Raw genomic sequence first — 11,847 nt, 5'->3', positions numbered from 1 at the left:
AAAATACTGTGCGCGAAAACGCCCTGGGATACCTCTTCAGCCATTAAAAAAAAAAAAACAAAACCCTCACTTTTGACATGAAGTTGAAGAATATGGAAGATTTATTGCTGAGTGAGGCAAGCCAGGATATGAAGGAGAGACGTTGTATGTCCCCACTTAATATATACATAGTGTCCACACTCTATGTCTGAAACTGATTGACTAAATGATATACAAACAGAATAAATGGGTATAAATACCAGCTATAGTGTGTGTGGAAGAGCAGGGCCTGAGGAAGGACATTTAGAAGAAAAATAGGGAGGCAAAACATTAATGGGACAAAGAAATGTGGTATTATCTGTTGAAGATATTCTATAGTTTAACCAACTGGACTAGGGAGAAACGTTCACATAGTGAAATATTCAGTTTGTAAGCTAAAAAAGGTAAATGACTGTATAAAAAAAAGAAATAAAAATAAAATACTATAATATACCCAAAAAATGGTCAAATCTCTTGTCAACTGGGAAAAGTTCTTTCTCTCTCTCCGCTTTCTCTTCCTGGCAAATGTATGCACACTCAGGTAATTAAAAAAAAAAAAAAGTAAAACATTACAATAAGTTTTATAAAACTATCTAAAAGATGCTATGTTAGAGAAAAATCTTTGTATTTCTAGAGTATAGTTCATGGGGATTTTTCTCATTATTCATTTTCTTATCACATTGCTGATGCATATATGACATTTTGTGACAGTCTTTATTTTTTTTATAAGAGGAATTTTTAAAAAAGCACCTTAACCACTATGCCACTTGGTTATCCCAACACTTACTTATAGCTCCATTCATTCAAACAAGAATCTAGAGAAGCTGATTTATTTTCAGTTGGATTAATGTTTCTTCCTAATCCACTTTTCTCTCTTTATCTCTCCCTCATTCTCTCTCTTCCCTTTTTCTTCAACTCTTCTATCAGAAATTCTTTTTTGGTAAAAAAAAAAAATTAAGTTGTTTATTTAATGAATTAAATAATTTTGAGGCTATAGATAAAAACAGGAAATCAGAATTTTAGATTGGATGCCAAATAGCAAATATTTTTAACATAATATATCCAGACCACTTTTAGAAAAGTAACATTCTATCGGTATTTAATCAAAAGAGGAAGACTATTTCCAACTTCTAAATAAGACTAAAAATTTCGATGCAATTAAAATTAAATCACTTTTTTCCTCAAGGAGATTTTTGCTACAGGGCATGTACACTTGCCAGACAGACAGAAAGCAAAAAATCACTATCCAAAGGGGTGGCCAAACCACAATCCCTTCTCTTCCATGCATGCACAGGCAACCAGCATGAGTTTCAAGCTGCTAGATCCAGGACTTGAACCATAGTAAGATGTGTGGTAGTCCAGCAACCTAATCATTACACCATCTGCTGATCTCAAATATTAAAATACTTTTAGTGACTGAAAGAAACATACATGAGGAGATTTTTAGAATTTTGTAAAAAGTGGAATTAAAGTGCAAATTTATTTGGGTGCAAAATTTTTTTCTATCCATAGTTTTTTTCATAATATACATTTTCATAAGTTTTTGAAGATACCTAGTGCCCCTCTGCTTACCAAAAATTCATGCTTATAAATTAATAATAAGTAGTTTGAGTTATAAACTGGGACCTGGACAAATTGACCTGGAAAGGCATGGTCAACCTACACAGAGAAATACATTTCTGTATGCTGCTCTAAATAGTTGGAAAGTTTAAAAATTATTGAGATCTCTATTAACCTCAAATCCTTAGTTGGTGCAGGCTCCATAGCCTATGATTAAGGCAACCAGAGCCTGCATGATCAGCTGCTGTTCAAATCATGCCCTGATAGCTTGAAAATCACACCAGGTACATGTTCATGCATGCCCAAAATCCCAACAGGTTGAAGAACTGGAGGATAAGGAATTGAAATTTGACAACAGCCCATTAGGGAGTGCTTTCTTCCCCGCCCTCTCTCTCTCTCTCTCTGTCTCTCTCTCTCTGTCTCACTATCTCTCTTTGGCAAGCACACACACTCTGGCAATTACTAAAAAAAAGTCTTTTTGTCTTGAAAAACACCCAAATAACTCTAACCTTGTAATCATAATTAAAAATTAACAAATAAGCGCTGTATGCATGCTGAGAGAAACCATGTTGTACACTGTAAAGTATATAGTGATTAAATGTAAATTTAAAAAATGTAAATATATATGTATATATACAAAATTTCCTATATAGATAACACTGTAAATTGTAATTTAAAAACAAGTCTTTGATGCCATTTTATAAACTGTGTATAAGGCATATAGAGAAAAATATTGTCTAAGAATAGTCAAGGGTAAATTCTTCAAAGAGACGAGTCATACCAGAGACAGCATAGGAGAAGAATTGGAAATGGCAGAGGGTAAGAGGGAGGAAATCAAGGGAAAACAAAAGAAGTAAAACACATAAAAAACACAAAATGGAAAATTACCTGTTGAAGATAAAATATATAGTAATGTATTTTAGCCAATATACAGTGTATTCTGTATGGAAAAATTCATTTTGTATGCTGCAATGATGTACAGTGAGTGAATGTAACAAAAACAAACTTTTAAAAACTAAAGGAGTAGACAAGCTGCCACCTATTTCTGTAAATACAATTTAATTAAAAAGAAAAAAATAATAAACCAGGACCTAAATAAGTTCCTTGAACTAAAAATGGCTTTTCTGAAATATTGCAAATCACTAGCTATTCTCTACCTTTACTAAGACTATCTCTTTCTTGCATAGAGAGTGGAAAGACCACTGCCCATTTGATGAGTTGTGTAAGTTTGAGTGCCTTCGTCGACTGAATAACTTTGGGTGAATCTCTATCTTCTCTGAATCTCAAGTTTTTCATCTATAAAAGATGAGTGATAAAGTTATTTAATTCACAAAGGTGTTTCAGAATTAAAATGAGATCATCTATATAACTTTTTAAACGTATGAAATGTTTTCCTTTATAATTTGACTCTGTAAAATGGGATTTCTCTAAGCAGAATTTATAATTTTACCTATTCAGCTATTATATAAAAGTTTTAGCAGAAACTGAAAGATTGGAATGTATAATGCCAGGAAGGCCAACTGTGGATACTAGAGTTAGTATAAAAAGGAGTGGGTAAAAGGGGTTGGGGGAGAGGGGATCAGGGCAAAAAACAAACAAAACATTTAATAGACATAAGCAAGTTATCTGATGATGATAACGTACATGGTAATATCTGACTTGACTAAATGTATTCATGCTGGACAAAACCATGTTGTATACTATAAAGATGTACAGTAATTAAAAGTAAATTTTAAAAAAATTTAAAAATAACATTTAAAAAGTTATAGTATACTACTAGAAAATATTAAAATCCATTTATAATTTCATGCTCTACATAATCGACTATAACATATTTTTGTATCCATTGTAGAGATACTATTAATAGTAGTTAACATTTACTGAACACATTACCATGTGAAGGATTATTTGCTTAATTATTTGCATAGGTTACTTCATTCTATCATCACAACAATATCTTATTTTTTATTATCTTCATCTAGTAGAGCAAAGCACCAACAATTGAAGAGGTTAGGTACATTACCCAATAAAACAGTTAATGAAGTAGTTAGTATTTGAATTATAGTATTCAGACTCCAGAAAACACACATTACACATCTCCTTAAATAAATGTGATATTTAGATTAAAATGTTGGATATATAAAGAGATAAAAGGTCTCATGAAAAAGAACTGAATTTTTGAAATTAGTTATTTTCTATGTACAAAGCCCTTCAGGTGGAAAATATACTCCATGTCCCTAAAACCTTTGAATATTCTATACCAGCAGAGGCAAATTATGCTCCATCATCCACCAATTGGCAAAATAAGGGCTGAAAAAAAATCTTTAGATAAAAAGAAGACACTATATACAAAATGCTATTTTAAGTGTCTGACATGTGACTATTTAATTCCCCTCCAAATTCTATAAGGTAGTCTATCATTATGCCCATTTCATAGGAAAAAGAAACTGAAGCACAGAGAGTAAACAACATGCCCAAGATCATAGAGCCAGAGAGTGGCAGAGCTAGTATTTAACCCTAAGCAATGAAACTTCAAGGTTCTTTTATTGGGACCTACAGTTAGCGTAATGGCTGTTGCTGGGCTCCCTTATAGTCGACCACGGTTTGCATCCCGGACCCGGTGGCTTAAACTCACACCGGGCGCCTGTGTGTACGTGTCCAAGATCCCAAGAGGAGAATGGAGGAGAAGGGATTGCGGCATGGCCATCCTCCCTGGGGGGTGATTTCTCACTTTCTGTCTCTCTCTCTCTCTCTGTCTTTCTGGCGAGTGAACAGGCTCTATAGCAAAAAACTTCTCCAAAAAAGGAAAAAAAAAAAAGCTTCTTTTATTTAAATGACTATGTATGCACTAGGTCTGATGGCATCAAAACCACCATGTGAAAGTACAAAATCTGCTACAGTAATCAAAAGGCTTTTTTTTGTTAATCCTGAAGAATGTTTTTTTAACTATTTACACTGTTTAGAGACAAGGACTACAGTTGCAACTGGAAAGATCATCATGATAAACATATTTTGTGTCCAATTTTTCTCAAATCAAATTTACAATCCCCATTGTAAATTAATCCAGACATTATCTTAACTGACACATGTTGACAATCAATTGGAAGCGATCTGCATTTAATCTGCCACAGTTCTCTGCATAAGAGCTTTCCAGAGAGGATACTGTGGGAAAATGAGTTGGAGATGACTTGATGAAGATTGAAGGATGTGGGCACGGAAGAGTGGACAGGGCAGGAGGAACAGCCCAAGCCTAGTGAATTGGATATATGAAAATAAAAAGGTATAAATCACAATGCTCTCTGGGACAAGGACACCAAATTTGACACAATTCCACACAGAATCCACATAAGGGTTGGGAGATGAGGCTAAAAGGAAGTCCAGATCATAGGGAATCTTGTGTTCTAAACTGAGGAACTAGGAATTTATCTTGAATGATTGGGCAGACTATAAAGTAAGATCATTCTCTCAGCAGAAAGGCAGCTAGAGTGGAAAATAAGAGAGAAGTTGTTAAAGAAATAACTGGAGCCCAGTTTGTTTAGGTTCAAAATACAGCTCTACCAGTTGCTAGCTATTGTATCTTAGGTAAGTTACTTAACTTTGTCTCAGTTTCCTCAAATGTGAAATGTCTGGAAGATGGTACATACCACAAAGAATAAGAATTAAATGCAGAAACATAAAGCACTTAAGTCTGTGACACACTTTAAAAAGATTTTGTCAGAGTGGTGGGAAAGAGAAGAAAGCACTGTTACAGGGCCTGGTCACACTGCAATTCTTTTTCCTCAATTTCTTCCTTTCTCCCTCCTTTCAGGATTTGGGGAACATTCTGGACCTCTTTCCTGATGTATGTGCCACATTTTCTCTCCCACAGTCTGGACCTCTTTCCTCATAGTAAGCTCCATCTCATGGGAAGTTCTTAGTGGAACAGTGTCATTGACTTCAGTATCCCTCATAGATTACAATACATGGATGTTTTTAGGTCTCTGGTCACTTAACATTATGTTATCATCTATCAATCCAATCCTGTTCCTCTGACTAGCCACAGTTGAGGAAACCATCTGCTAATTATGTTTGTAAAGCTGAAAGATAAATAATAACCTGAGCAAGTAAAATTTTAATCTACAAATGAGTTAAACACAATGTAGAAACTGCTTAAGGTATGTCTATTTGATCTTCTGTATTTCATATAGCACTAATATTAATTTATTCTTTCACTTGAGAAATATTTATTGAGCACATTTTTGGTATCTGGTACTGTGCTGTAAATAAAAAGATGAATGAAACTCAATTCCTGACATAGTCATTTATTTTAGAGAAATATTTTTAAATGACCACACTAAGTTCATTTAGGCTAGACCATAAACTATGAAAAGTCCTATACTTATATAAGTAAAGTGGACCTCAAAGATCACTTGATTTTATTCCATTCATTTAACCATTGATTAAATCAATGAGTCACAGACAGGAAGGTGAATTATCTAGGCTTCACCGTTAATAGTAAAGCCAGTACAAATTTCAACTGAGATAATATTAATACACACTTTAAATGGTAATCAACTATTTTCTAAACTCCTTAGAGTTATTAGAACACATGTCGTAAATTAGGTGAAGAATTTAAAGATGCCTCTTTATCCTAGAATATAACGTAAATCAATAAAAATTTCTCTTGCCTCTTTCAGTAGTGGTTAAAGTGTCATTCTAAATAGAAAACTTACCCCGGCTGTCTTTTTGAGTATGGGCCCAGGACATGCTGTTATATAACCTGAGATCTCGAATGAGATCTCTGTGATAAAACTTGATGTGCAGGCAGATATCCACACTAACAGATTGAGATTGTAGGATGAAGCCTCACTAATGTATGTACTGCATTTTCTCTCCTAGTCTAAGAGGTCCTGTGTTCTCTCTCAAAAAGATAGGACTTTATGACTGTGTAGCCATCCTGTGGCTTCTGGCCTTGGTCTGCAAGAGTGTCTTTCTAATATTCCTAGTTGCCTGAAGGAAGAAACTCTCAGCAATCTTTATGCATCATCAGATCCCTGAGGGAATTTCTGGGCAAGGGCCTGAGCAGCAGTTGGAGACTTCTGTTAAGTGGAACAAGTGCAAGTGTAATCCCACTAAATAATTATTTGTAAGCCCACATTGAAGACTGTTTGATGAGTAACTAGTTAATCAACAGACCATTTCCACAGTTTTGCAGAATTTACTCAAAGTTGCTGTGGCAAGAGAAGAGGTAGAGTTATGCTCAGTATTGCTACATTGAACAAATAACCCCAAAGTAAAATACTTTCTTTGCATATCAAAGTATTAAAATAGTTCACTTAATTTTTACATTTTCTACAGTTCATGTACATTATCAAAATATTTAAGTTTGTAAAACCATAAAGACGCTGTCTCAGTCCAATTATTATGTAAATGTATTTCTAAAGGATTTAGGTTAAGGGGGCTTGACTAGAATTGAGGATTATATGTCTAAAATCTAGTATAAAATTTATTGATAACTCAGTATAAACTTTCAGGTCAAGCCTAACATAAGTTCTATGTGCTTGAATGATATAATTATAACAAAGGGGAAAAGATAGTAAATTGCAACCAACTTGGTTAAGGTGAGTTTCTGAGGCAAAGATATTACCACATTGAGCAGGAAAGTGCTTGTTTGAGGTCAGCAGATGGTGTAGCAGTTACGTTGCTGGACTTCCACGAGGCAAACCATGGTTGGAGTCTCGGACGTAGTGGCAAGAAGCTCACGCAGGGTGCATGTGCATGTATGCCCAGGATCCCAGGAGGAGAAGGGATTGTGACACTACCATCACCCCTGTGGAGGTGGTTTCTCACTTTCCCTCTCACTGTCTCTATCTCTGTCTCTCTCTGGTGAAAAAGAGGCAAAAACTTGTTATTGTTGTAAACATTTCGTTTACTACGACTCTCTAACTACCATCACCCCTGTGGAGGTGGTTTCTCACTTTCCCTCTCACTGTCTCTATCTCTGTCTCTCGCTGGTGAAAAGGAGGCAAAAACTGTTCAAAAATAAATAAATACTTGTTATTGCTGTAAACATTTCATTTACTATGACTCTCTAGATTACAAATGTAGAGGATGTTTAAACAAAGAAATGTGTAACTAGCAGTCCTGTTTTCACTGTGTTTCTCTAATCAAATTCCTTTTGAAATAAAAGATGGCATCATGTTTCTTTCTTTTTCTTCCTTCTTTCTCTCTTTCCTTCCTTGTTTCTTTTATATTTCTTTATTTTCTTGTTTCTTTTTTTCAAAAAATATTCTGGGCAGTGTGTCATGCTAAATATTTACGATACAGAGACCACTGAATCATGGGACAGCCCAATAAGCAAAGAGAAAATTGAAATAAATATGGGGAGTGCTTATGTCACCAATTTTTAATTAATTCTCCAAGATGGGACCTTTTGCTATTCAATGTCAGATCCAACTTATAAAACTGGAACTTGTGTCAATGGCACAAACTTTATTCAATGGTCAAGGAATGGAGAAGCAGATGAGCTCTCAAATCAATTTCATGTTAATTTTGATCTGGGGAGTATAAGATATGACAAGTGGGCGGTACCAGCAGTTGGCATAATGGCTATGTTGCTGCACTCCCATGTAGTCTACCACAGTTCGAGTCCTGAACCTGGTGGCTTAAACTCACACCAGACGTGTGTGCATGCATGCCCAGGATCCCGAGAGGAGAATGGAGGAGAAGAGATTGTGGCGTGGCCATCACCACTGGGGGTGGGGGGCTCTCACTTTTTGTCTCTCTCTGTCTTTCTGGTGAGTGCATGCACCCTCTAGCAAAAACCTCTCCAAAAAAAAAAAAAAGATACAAGTGGGATACTGAGAAGAAACGATAAAGTAATAGAAGGGAAGAACGTTCAAAGTTTTTGCAAGAAAAAGGCAGAGATTTCATGGAATTCAAAATCTACCTCTTTTCCCTCCTTTCCTTCCTTTCATGAACTTTTCTGGTGGTTGTCCAGGAAACCATCAACTATTATGGAACTGGTAGGTGTGTCATTTAGTATGTTAATGACATTATAATTAGGTTTGGGGTCTTCTAAACATGATTAAGGCTACGTCTTGACTACAATGTGGTGGTGGTGAGGTATTGTTATATAAACAAGCATCCATCCTGTTTAAAAATACTTAGGGAAGGACTTGAGTATGGTATGAAGACAGTATGGTGGAAACATGTTAATTACAGAAAAGCATACAGCTTGCTATTAAAATCCATATGAGATAACTTAATAAAATTTTATGACAGGGTAAGAGATGGCTTCAAAGAGGAGACTTTTAATTTGAAAATTGCAGGTGAAATGTTGATCAGTAATTCCAGGGGAGGAAGCAACAAGTTTAAAGTATAGGTAGGGGAAATTTCAAGCAGTTTAAAGGTCATACAAAGAACAGGACTGGGACAATCAGTGGGAACTGGGGTCATATCTGGTCTCAGAACAAGCTCAGAACCTGGAATTAGGCCTAAGATATGGATTGAAACTCCAGATAAGTCAAATACATGAGGACTCCTATGTATTAACCTAGATTTTCTTACTCCTATGCACCCTATGGCCCTACAGATCCTATGGTAATAATGCTTTTCCTTTATTCATGATAGGGTACATGAGCACATATGTGGTGAGTGGCTCCGAAAAATAAAAAGAAAGAGAAAAAGAAAGAGAGAGAGAGAGAACACCATCCATAGGATTTGGTCACACCACAATCTCCTTTCTCCAATCCTTCAGTCAGTTCAATCCTGGGCACTCACACATGTGCCTAGCATATTCAGACTGATCCAGTTGGGGATTCTAACCACAGTAGCCATATGGGTTCCAGTTTCTCATGAGTAGCCCATTATCACTCCCCATTGTCATGGACATATCTCCTCTAAATTAAGAGTAAATGTTAGCATGGCATGTTGACTTCTTTCTAATAATACCTTCTAGGTTCTAGGGCTCTTACAGGAAGACATTTAGCAATGGAAGGGTAATGTTTTCTAACTTACATTGGCACACTTACAATTGTACTTTAGAGCTAGGCTAAATGTGTCCAAAACATTAGTTCCCATTATGTGTCCTAGAAATGTGAAGTAAAAAAAACTCCCCCATGATTTTATGAATTAGAATGGTCTGACCACTCTGTTATTTCAGTACTTGTAAAAAGCCACCAGAACTGAAAAAAAAAAAGAGGCACATCACTTTAATATCTCAGGGATCTAGATCAAGAGTATGAATAAAGCACATGAAAATATATCTAAAAACTATAAATCAAGCTAACAGCATTTCAATAATATATTTTCCCACAACACTGTAATTACTGAGAGGTAATTTTTTCTTTTTCTTCTTCCTCTTCCTCTTTCTCTTCCTCTTCCTCTTTCTCTTCCTCTTCTTCTTCTTCATTTCTTCTCCAGAGTGTGGCGGTATGAACAGAGAAGGCCTTAGTCTCCAGCACCTAGCCCACATTTTTCTCCTGGTCCAAATCCCACCACAAGAGATCTCTCCTGTGTACCTTGCAGGCCCTGCCCACACTATTTGCATAGTGTCCCTCAACCACTGCTCCAGCCTTGGCTGCACACAGAAGGGATACAGTCCATTCTCAAGAAGGTAGAACTCAGAGTAGAGAGCTCAGCAAGCTTTGGTATTTGAACAGGGAACTCATAGCACCATACAGCAAGATCTCAATCATGTATGCTCTGGAAAAAACACAAACTTTATGCATTTATTAATAAAGAGGATTTTAATCAAGGTAATTGATTAAGCAAGTACTGGAGGGATGTAAATGAGAAAAGAAACTCACATGTTGCTCTTTGGCTGCCATTTTCCTCCTGTCTGTTCATCAGAATATTCACCAAAGACAAAGAACCTCAGTGGAAATGTTGCATAGAGTTAAGGGGAAAGAGGAGAGTGTGGTCTGTACCCAGGAAGCATTCCCTGCCCTGACCCATGCCATCTAGCAGTCTCATCAACCACAGATTGCTAGTTCCTGGTCCATGAGTAGTCCTTCCGTAAAAATATATACCTATTTATATACATATGGCTTCTTAAAAATAAAGTCATTAATTTCCAGGAAAAAAAGAAAGTCCATTCTTTATTCCAATATAAAGAAAGTATACTGCAAATTAGCCTGAAAATTCTAGTACTACGGTTACAGACATTTTTTTTTTCTGAGTAGTGCTTTTGCAGTTAAATAATCTGAAAGCCTCTCCTTAGCAATCTATTAGGTAATAAAGTGAGAAGATACAAAAATGTTGCTAGAAGTTTATCGTTATTATCTAGCAAGTAGAATAAATACCTTCCTATAGCCATAAAAAGTTACAAGTGTCCTCAATCCAAAAATCGATCATCTTAAATATAAACACATAAGTGAGTCATTTTTAGGGATCTTCTAGTTCTGGAGTTTCCCACAGGTGTAGTAGAAATTCAGCAATTAGTCTATACAATTGGGATCAATTTTTTTTCTGGGAAGAAAAATTATCTAAAAGTAGTAGCTTTCTTTTTTGACTCTTTTCCTTATTTTTTTTTTATTTGCCACAGCATATGTATACTTGCCAGAAATGGATGGGGAGACATTATTTGCCACAGCATATGTATACTTGCCAGGAATGGATGGGGAGACAATGGGAGAGGAAGAAGGAGAAACCACCTCTTCAATGGTGTGTGATCATATCACAATCCCTTCTCCATTTCTCCATTTCATCAGGATTTGGGGCATGCACACACACCTGCCAAGCATGTTTTTAAAGCTAGTAGGGCCAGGATTCAATGGGGGTCAGTCGTATGGGATCTAGTACCCTTACCCATTAGGCTATGGGACTGGCTCAGTTGATTACAGTTCTTCCAAATGATTTTGGGCAAAGCACTTAATGACTTCGAGTTCATTTGTAAAAATGAAGTTAAGTAATATCATCTACTCCTCAAAACATATTTGAAATGCAGAGATAATAACTGTAAGCACCTAAAGGACAGGAAAAGTGCTTTAAACCACAGCTCTTTCTTCACCAGAGCCCAGAATTCTTCATCATTATGATCAGTTGAAAGGCAGATTATCGGCTCATACTCACTATAATTCTGTTCAAAAATAATTTTGAAATGGGATGCCTCTTCTAGAGAACCCTCCTCAATAAGATACTAGCAGCTTCCATCACCCCAGTACTCAGACTTTCTTTTTCCCACACATAGATTTTCTTAAAAGTATATCTTTATTAAAGTGAGTTGGTCAACTACATTTGAAAATTTGGCACAATGTGGAACACAATTCCTAGGTGAATAAATACTAA

Source organism: Tupaia chinensis, unplaced genomic scaffold, assembly GCF_000334495.1.
Source record: "Tupaia chinensis unplaced genomic scaffold, TupChi_1.0 Scaffold000260_1, whole genome shotgun sequence".
Taxonomy (NCBI): Eukaryota; Metazoa; Chordata; class Mammalia; order Scandentia; family Tupaiidae; genus Tupaia; species Tupaia belangeri.
The sequence above is the reverse complement of the archived record's forward strand: the minus strand, read 5'-3'. Positions refer to the sequence as shown.